This window comes from Schistocerca cancellata, chromosome 1, assembly GCF_023864275.1.
Source record: "Schistocerca cancellata isolate TAMUIC-IGC-003103 chromosome 1, iqSchCanc2.1, whole genome shotgun sequence".
In the NCBI taxonomy this organism is placed as follows: Eukaryota; Metazoa; Arthropoda; class Insecta; order Orthoptera; family Acrididae; genus Schistocerca; species Schistocerca cancellata.
This window is the reverse complement of record NC_064626.1, coordinates 514,249,050-514,258,556: the sequence shown is the minus strand read 5'-3', so window position 1 is coordinate 514,258,556 and position 9,507 is coordinate 514,249,050. Positions and strand designations below refer to the sequence as shown.

Sequence of the window (9,507 nt, the reverse complement as noted above, 5' to 3'; positions counted from 1 at the left end):
GTATTTGTAACGCCTTTTTTCTCGATGCCACGACAGAGGTTCTGCGATATATCCACTGGGTTATAGGTGGAGGTTGATTTAGAATGATCACATACAGTAGACAGTGTGCTGATTGAGGTCGTAAGAAATGTACACTAGGTTTTCAGATCTCTAGTGCAACGTTTCTCGGTAAAAATTCTGTCTGTGATTTTGAATCAAGTCTTTCCATTCAACCACACACCTGCGTTGGAACTTATGGAGAAGTATTTTAATGATTACAGCCACTAGTGAATCATATTTCTGGCACTCTCATATCTGGAAATGGGTCACCTGCTTCGAACCCATCTGATACAGTAAAATTCCAAAGTGGTTTTAGATAGTCCCTATGCACCTTGAAACAGTTCCTCAGACACTGCACTGCCATATCTGCAGCTCTGGGCATGTTATCGTTCCAATTTAAGTCGGAACTGAACAGAAGTTGGAGAGAGCTAAATCTACCAGATTCTGCAGCCTGTGTTTCGACCATTTGATGGAAATGGGAACATGTTGTCGTAGCTCTTCTAGTTGTGTACGGTGTATAAGGTCAGCGCCACACGAAGCAAGCAACGCGAGGCTGTATAAAGACAGTACGAACAGATACGGTGGTGTTTCTTATCGGAAAGATTAGTAAGATTCAACAACATTCAGGTACTTCAGTCCGAAGGAGAGCCGCATCCCCCAGGGTCCATTCACGTCTATCACCCCAACATTCTATTATCGTTATTCTGTACCATCCAACAGAGAAAAATTACGAACTATAAAAGCTCCGCTAACTTCATCCGATAGAGAACTCGATAAGATTTGTACCGCATCTCTCTCTCTCTCTCTCTCTTCCGATATATCGGAAACCAATACCATCTGCGTGCCGGCATCGAGCACGTGCGGTAATCCTATAAAATATACAGGTATTGATTCATTGGAGCAGGCGGCCAGTGATCGAAGACACTTGAGCAAACCAGTGTAAAGTGTCAACACGTGTACTGTTGGAGGAGGAGGATGACCGTATCCCACAGACTATACTGTCAGTCGCAAGAGAGGCTCTCTATGTCGTTGTTTGAAACATCGTTTTTCTCTGCTGTAACATGCATTGCTCACTGTCATACATTTTGTTATTACCACCATGACTTCGGGGTCTGTGTCATGTTCTAAACTGACATTAACAGGTTCTGATCCATCGCCTCTCATAGAAGACTAGACGTCGCACGGTGTAAATCATGTTGTTGCTGATGCTACCACAACACACACACACTGGATGATTTTAAATAAAAGACAGTCACAACACAAGGAAACTGGAAGAGTTTGGCGTTATTGTGAAGCGTTTCCAAACTGCTGTCGGAAGGTGATTGACGACCTATACATTTAAACTCATCTGTCAAAGTGACGGGATAGCTGATGACTTTGTGTTCTGTTTCGATTGATTCCTCGTACTGCAGTCATGTACGCGATTTCTGTTTCGGTGCTAACCATCCCCTGAAGGTGTTGCCCCTCCACCAAGACACTTTCTCCATCTCAAACGACCGATGTCAGTCAATCATTATGTGGTAATCAGCAGCATGCCAGTGGAAGGAGGGGATGGGAAAGACAACATCGACGTACTATAATAATAAGCATCATAGTTCATGGTAGGAACAATTTTAGTTATTTTACAGTAATTTCAACATCTACCAGTGATGCCACAGCGTGCTTCCCAGTTTCAGTATCATCGCTAAACCGCCCCCTCCTCTACTTTCCGTGTAACATTGCGAATGTAGATAGATGACTGTGCAGTACATCCATTCATTGTTAATTCTCGAACATATACATCATCAAAGTATACCAGACAGTGGGCTACATATTTCTAGCACCTCGAGCATAGTGTGTAATTTACAATTTTAGAGCTGAAGCTGCAACGAGGTACGCTTTAATGGTAGACTGATGATGCATGTTGGAGAGGGAGGGAGCGGTTGCTGCTGGTCATTTGATCTTTTTTTCGTTGTTGGGTCAGGATGCATCACTTGTGTGGCGTAGTTTGCATTCGTCTCATATATAACCACGTGTTCTGTGTGTGACTTAGAACAACACTGTGTACTTGCAATCGTTAACAGCAAACCTCTCGGTCAACAGAGGACTTCCATCTCATGTCTGATTAAACTTTACTATCCTGTTTCGACACATTCATCTACACGAATGAAGATTTATGTGACTTACTCCATTCCCAGGTGGCATCTTGGTTATAAAATCGAGACATCAGTTTCATAACTAAATCGATTCTAAGCGAGCGACAGGTGAGGCACTGTAATCCCCAGTTATACATCTGCATGACAGATGTCCTCTTTACAGAGATAGTGGCGGCATGACGTGTAATTTCACATGTCAAGTTGTTTGCGTGCCTGTACAACAGTGTACTGCATTATTTCGGTGATTTACGATTAGTTTGCAGGTCTGTAGGCTGTGAAATGCATTATTTTGACAGTTTACAACTAGTGATCGTCTTTGCAGAGCGTTTTACATGCATTATTTTGACAATTTCCGAGTTGTTTGCGTATCTGTACATCAGTGTACTGTATACTTTATATGATTTATGAGTGGTTTGCAGCTCTGTACGCTATTTACTGTGACCCCAAGCACTTCAGGGCGAATGTTTTGTATCAGAGTAATAAATAAACTATGTGATATCTATCCCTAAATAAAATGTTCCAACTTCCCACTGAAAATATATAAAGTACACTCCTACCCTTCTCCAGCAGCTAGACAGAGACTTAATCCTTTTCTCACAATTTCTCCCCAGACCGCCATAGAACGACAGCGCCCTCTGGTTGCAGGTCTGTGTACTATGTCAGTTGGTCTCCATACCTCATGTTGAACACACTGGATGGAGCTACTGCCTATGACAACTCAAATTCCAAGGAACAGGTGGTGGTTGGAACACTTAGGTTAGTGGAGTAACCTATTTTTTCACCAAAATTTTCCCACCACTTTCTTAGGATAGTGGAGGTAGCCCAAGTGACCAATTTTCCCACCAAAATTTTCCCACTATTTTATAGGGGGTGGGCGAGGGATGGGAGGGGAGGGGTGAGGTGGTTATATTAGTGGAGTTAGCCCAATTGACCTATTTTCCCTCCAAAATTTGAACTGAACCATGACATCATTGTGTTGTCACATCTATTGCTGTCATCTTGGATCTGTCATCTTGAATAAGTCTGGCAACAATGCAGCATGAGGCCGCACAAACCTTGTCTTCTACTAAGGTTTCCAATGTTGGTTCAATTGTTACAACAACAATTGCAGCAGTATCATGAAGAGCAACACATGTTAGCCTTTCTCCATCAGTTGGTTATGATTTCAAAGTGTGGCACAACAAAGCTTCCTCAACCGCCTTAGCAAACTTACATACACTCACAACTTTTTCACCGTTCTAAGAGACAAACGACGAATGGAAACGTATGATGTTTGCAGCAGCAGTCCCCAGCATTTGAGGTAATGGACCTAACTTTGCAATTTTTTTCTGTCTTGGCTGAGATCGAAACATTTCATTTGCTTTGTAAAATTGCTCCCTTAATTGACATCACAGTGTTGTTTTCTCAAAGCTGCTCATTGCTTATTACCTTTAAAAAATCCGTGTTGTACCTTGGAGTACAGAGTTTCACCAGCGACAAAAGTAACCAGGCCAGTCTGATCAAGTATGGGTAGCCGACCTCTGGGACTTATCTCAGAAGTCCAGGTATATTTGTTCTCGTTGTAAACAGTCCTATGCCAACTCTGTGATGTACGAAAAATGGTTCAAATGGCTCTGAGCACTATGGGACTCAACAACTGAGTTCATCAGTCCCCTAGAACTTACAACTACTTAAACCTAACTAACCTAAGGACATCACACACACCCATGCCCGAGGCAAGATTCGAGCCTGCGACCGTAGCGGTCGCGCGGTTCCAGACTGAAGCGCCTAGAACCGCTCGGCCACAGCGGCTGGCTGTGATGTACGAAATCGTGTGTTGTGCTCCGGACATAGAGACGCACGGGGAGGCGTTGTGTTTAGAAGATCCCACAGTTCACGAGTTCCTTGCTGTCACTTAGGCGTTCAGAGTGTCCCAGACTGCGAGTGAACAATTTGGGGTCATAATTGACGTAGCAGCAGTGCGTTCGTTTTCACAGCAACCACGTCGTCTAGACACCTTCGTCGGTTTCACCTTGTTCGCAGTGTTCGCAATCGGACTGTGACCATTCCTGAAGCAGTTTCGCCTCATAACCTGAACGTTTCTGAGCACACTCCCGTAGTCGCTACTCGCACCAACAGGCATGGTGCTCGGCTTGCCGTAAAAATGGCCATGTGCCAGCCGTCTGTCATGCCTACCTGCCCGGCCAGTCCTCAGACGTGGACGTGGGTTTTCTGGAGGGTCGTAGTGTCACACTGGTACACAGCCAAGAGCTCAGTGTTTCCAGCAAGATTTATATTACGCGGCAAATTCAGCAACAGTCATACCGATTCCATGTCTATATCGGCGCCTCTGCATCTCTTGTGAATCTTGAAAAGTATCGTCGTTTGGCTTATCCTTCTCTTTCACTCACCAATTAGCGTTTGGTCAGTGGTTGTGATCAGCCCATTCCTGCTCACGGCCAGTTCACGATCAACGTCGAGTACCAGCATATTAAAGGGCAGTCACGTTTTTGGCCATTGATAGTGTGAAACCTGAAAACAGCTTTGGTTTCGATGCACTCACAATTTTTGGATACGAAATTCGATATGTTGTTCACCTCGTTTCTGACTCCATCACACTCCAGGCGGTGGACAACCTCTGCCACCAATACAGGTCTCAGTTATCACCAGTATTGAGTGCTGTAAAAGACCACGAGGCACGCCTCACATTTAAACTGAAGGCCGTTCCCAAATTTTGTCACGCTCAGTCTTTTCTAATTGCTCTGCAACCAAAAGTCAAGGAAGAACTGGACAGATCGCAGCGTCTCGGCATCGTTAAACACATTCCTTCCAGCCAATGACCTATGGCTCTGGTTGTAATCTGAAAGCCTACAGGGTCATTTTGTTGATGCGGGTATCCGAAGTCCACCATTAATGTCGAAACGGTAGAGGATTGCTGTCTATTCCCCACCCTAATGGAATACTTGCAAAACTGGTGGGCAGTGAATGTTTTTCTAAGCTTGATTTGGTGGAGGCATTGCTGCAGCTTAGGTGGATTATATCTCACAACAAATTACGGTCATCAACACTTGTACCTTTATGTGTACCTAACATTTGGCATTTTTCACAGATTTTTTAAAACAATTAGCACAAGCTGTTTGGTGCTGTTCACAGCGGGAACATCTCACTAACCTTCAGATTCTTTCCACTAAACTGCAAGAGGTGAACCTTAAGTGCAATCTACAGAAATCAGAGTTTTTCAAATGCCAGTGACGTCACCGTGCGTTGGTACCTTTACACTGGGAAAACGGCTCATCCTCGCAACCGATGTTTCCCAAGGGGGATTGGGATGGTTTTGGCTCACACACACGTTGATGGCTCTGAACAGCCTCCTGCATATGCTTCCAAAAAGTTGAAAACAACCCAAAACAGTCATTTGCACATAGAAAAGGAAGTTTTAGCCGTCATGTATCATCATCATCATCATCATCATCATCTTGGACAGTTTCCAGCCACTGGCTGGGTCTGTCGGGAACACAAGCCTCTCCATCGTGTTCTGTCTTTCCACCATTCCCCCTCTTCCATCTTCGTCCAGTTCTCTCCTCTTCTCATCACACATTCCTTCACTCCCTTCACCCATCTATCCCTTGGTCTTCCTCTGGGCCTCTTCCCCTCCAGTTGCAGATCAAACATCCTCTTTGGAATTCTTCCCTCATCCATTCTCTTCATGTGTCCATACCACTGCAGTCTTGATTTTTCTATCCTGTCCTGTTCTGGTTCCTCCTTTAGTCTTTCCCTCACATACACATTTTGCAATCTGTCTCGTCTTGTTACACCCAACCTGCTCCTCTGGAACTTCATTTCACTAGCCTGTATTCTACTTTTGTCGCTTTTGTGCATTACCCATGTCTCACTTCCGTATGCCAATATGGGGACAAAGTAGGTTCGGTATATAATTCCCTTGGATTTCTGTGGCACCTCCTTGCTCCAAATAAGCCCCCTAATGCATTTTTAGAACTGCCCTGCTTTTCTGCACCTTTCATTTATTTCCATTGCGTTTCCCCTCTTACTTTCAATCACGCTTCCCAGGTACTTGAAGTTCTCTACCACTTGTAATTTTTCCCCTCCACAAGTTATATCCACATTTGGCACCGAGCGAGGTGGCGCAGTGGTTAGCGCACTGGACTCGCATTCGGGAGGACGACGGTTCAATCCCGTCTCCGGCCATCCTGATTTAGGTTTTCCGTGATTTCCTTAAATCGCATCAGGCAAATGCCGGGATGGTTCCTTTGAAAGGGCACGGCCGATTTCCTTCCCCATCCTTCCCTCACCCGAGCTTGCGCTCCGTCTCTAATGACCTCGTTGTCGACGGGACGTTAAACACTAATCTCCTCCTCCTCCTCCACATTTGGCCTATTCTTCTTCCTTGTTGTGACGATTATTTCACTTTTTTTTGCAGAGAAATGCATTCCATATTGTGCTGCCGTTGCCTCCCATGCATCTAACTGCTCTTGCACCTCCTTCTCGCAATTTCCCCATAACATCAGGTCATCGGCAAAAAACACTGCTTTCATTTTATGATCTCCAATTGCATCTGATACTTGCTGTAGGATTTCATCCATAACAATAATAAACAATAAAGGCGAAAGTGCACTTTCCTGTCGCAGCCCATTTTCCAGCTTGAACCATGCAGTACGTTCCCTCCCCACTTTCACACAACTCTCACTTCCCTCATACATTTTTCTGACTTTTCGTGTTATCTCTTCACCTATCCCTTTTGCGTTCAGCACATCCCAGAGCTTGTCCCTACAGATACTGTCATACGCCTTCTCAATATCCAAAAAGGCCATGATTAAGTCCTTCCCGTACTCATAGTGCCTCTCCTGCAGTTGCCTTACCGCAAATATGAGGTCCGTTGTTGATCTTCCCGGTCTGAAACCGTACTGCTACTCCTGCAGTCTACTTTCAATACTGCTTCTTATTCTCTTCTCCAGGATCTTTTCATAGATTTTTCCACAGTGGCATAGCAGGGTGATTCCTCTGTAGTTCTCACATCTCCTTTTATCCCCTTTCTTGAAGATCGTCGTGTATGCAGTCTGGAAATTCCATGTTTTCCTCTGCAGCACTAAGTTCCATAAGACATTTGTGTCACTATTTGGTACTCATTCACAGCAGGACCACGCGCTTTTCCAGTGTTGGATTTGTTTTTGACTGCTTACCACTACGAGATTCATTACAGTACCACAGAACTGCGTGCTAAGAGAGACACATGTGTTGTGCATGCCCATGGGACCTGATCTGGCTTTGACAAATCCAATGTTTTCTGTTTTCAGATCGTTGCTCACTTGCAACATGAGGTGGTTAGATTCCTGGTGGTGGTCATTGTGTAGTGCAGGCCACCCACCAACATCCCATGCTTCGACAAGTGGTTGAATTTGTGTCTAACGGTTAGTTCCAGCACCTGCCCACCAAGGAGCCTGCCTCCATTATTGGCTGGCGTCACTCGATGCCTCCTTAGCAGCGACTATGATAACCCATCGGTCGTCACTCCTCTGATCCTGTGGCCTCATTTTCTGCCTTGCTCTTTTATACCATGGCTATTGTATATGGCCCTTATGAAAGTACACTCGTGACTTTTGGTCTAATGTCCTGGCATCCATTCAGTAACTCAGGGGATTGTTGGTGAATGCAAATAATGTGTAGAACTTTCACTTGATGGTTCATACCAAGACGTTCTTGGGACTTCACTGACGTCAACTTTGCGGATCTTTTCTGTCATTATGTGTGATTGATGGTGGTTGACGTGCTGTCCAATTACCAATAAGTCCTGTGCATTGCCTCCACCATCGTGGGAGGTACCATGTGGGCTTTCATCCATGTTTTCCCAACTGAAGGATTGCCCCAGACAATCGCCTCTGATAATGGCCTACATTTAGCATTTTTTTCAGATTTCTGCCCCCACAGTGGTATTGCACACCTTGTTATTTTCGCTGTTTCACCCACAATCGAATGGGGAAGTGGAGCATATGGTGTGCACCATTAAGACACAGTTGTAAAAGTCCTTGACTAACTTTTCCACAGCATCGGCATTGCCTTTGTTCCTCAGCACCTACAGGACCACACTACTGTATGTCCAAAGTCCGGTAGAAGTCCTCCATGGCTGACAGCACATGATACTGCTGTATCTGCTCTGACCTATGCCGTGGCCTGATGCGCACTCATCCCCTTCATGATATGCCCTGGACGACCCTGTCTGGGTGCGTACCTTCGGTCATCGACCTGAATGGGCGCCAGTGCCAATGTGAGTGATGCATGGTCGGCGAATGTTCACCGTGGACTCCAGCAGGGTGAACTTTCCTGCTGATGAATTAGTCTTTGTAAAGTTTCATTAGCAGAACAGAACGATTGCGTGCTGTGTTCTACTTATCTCATGGCAGCTTCTACCGTGATGTGTGAGCCTTGGTTTGCCAAACGATCGTTGCATCACTGTAGGACACAACGCAAGAGTGTATAATATCTTTCATCGCGATCCAGTTTTCATCTACACTGCATTAAGATGTGAAATGACTGACCAACCAAAAAGTGTCATGACGTCTTGTGACCAGTTTCTGCTGTCTTTGCTTCAATTTACTGTCTTTAGTGAATTTTTGGCAATATTTGAAAGAAGTTTGGTTGCAATTATTAATGCAGTCTTCCAGGTTTTTGATTACATTTGAAAATGACGACTCTGCGTCAAAACTAGTTATGTATCCTTTTAAAAATTTTATTATTTTAGTGGCTGTGGCTTGACGACCGTTTGTTGTGTTAAATAAACGTTTTAAATTTTGTTCAGTTCAAATTGTTCAAATGGCTCTGAGCACTATGGGACTCAACTGCTGAAGTCATTAGTCCCCTAGAACTTAGAACTAGTTAAACCTAACTAACCTAAGGACATCACAAACATCCATGCACGAGGCAGGATTCGAACCTGCGACCGTAGCGGTCTTGCGGTTCCAGACTGCAGCGCCTTTAACCGCACGGCCACTTCGGCCGGCTTTTGTTCAGTCACACTCCTTGATGACAGTTATGTCGAAACACAAAAAAGAATTGTCACTGAGATGAAAATGAGTTAAATAAGTAAAGCAAACAGTCAAAGCATATATTTTTATGCTGAGAACCATGACAGAACAGGTGATAGTATGTTTCTTTGTAAACTTCTAAATGTCTCAGAAACGAGATTTTAAATTGCGTATACGGCAAATAAGACATCTTATGAAATTTCCCGGTAGATTGAAACTGTATGCCAGATGGAGATCGAACTCAGGACGTTTTGCCTTTCACAGGCAAGTGCTTTACCACCTGAGCTACCCAGGAATGATTCAGAACCCATCCCCAC

General features: G+C 44.6%; 1 non-coding gene across 1 annotated transcript; it reads left to right on the top strand.

Moving 5' to 3' along the window:
• Positions 1-6,286: 6,286 nt before the first annotated feature.
• Positions 6,287-6,359, top strand: Trnaa-cgc (transfer RNA alanine (anticodon CGC)). Its single transcript has one exon. It is a non-coding gene; the product is annotated as a tRNA-Ala (tRNA).
• The last annotated feature ends 3,148 nt before the right edge of the window (positions 6,360-9,507 follow it).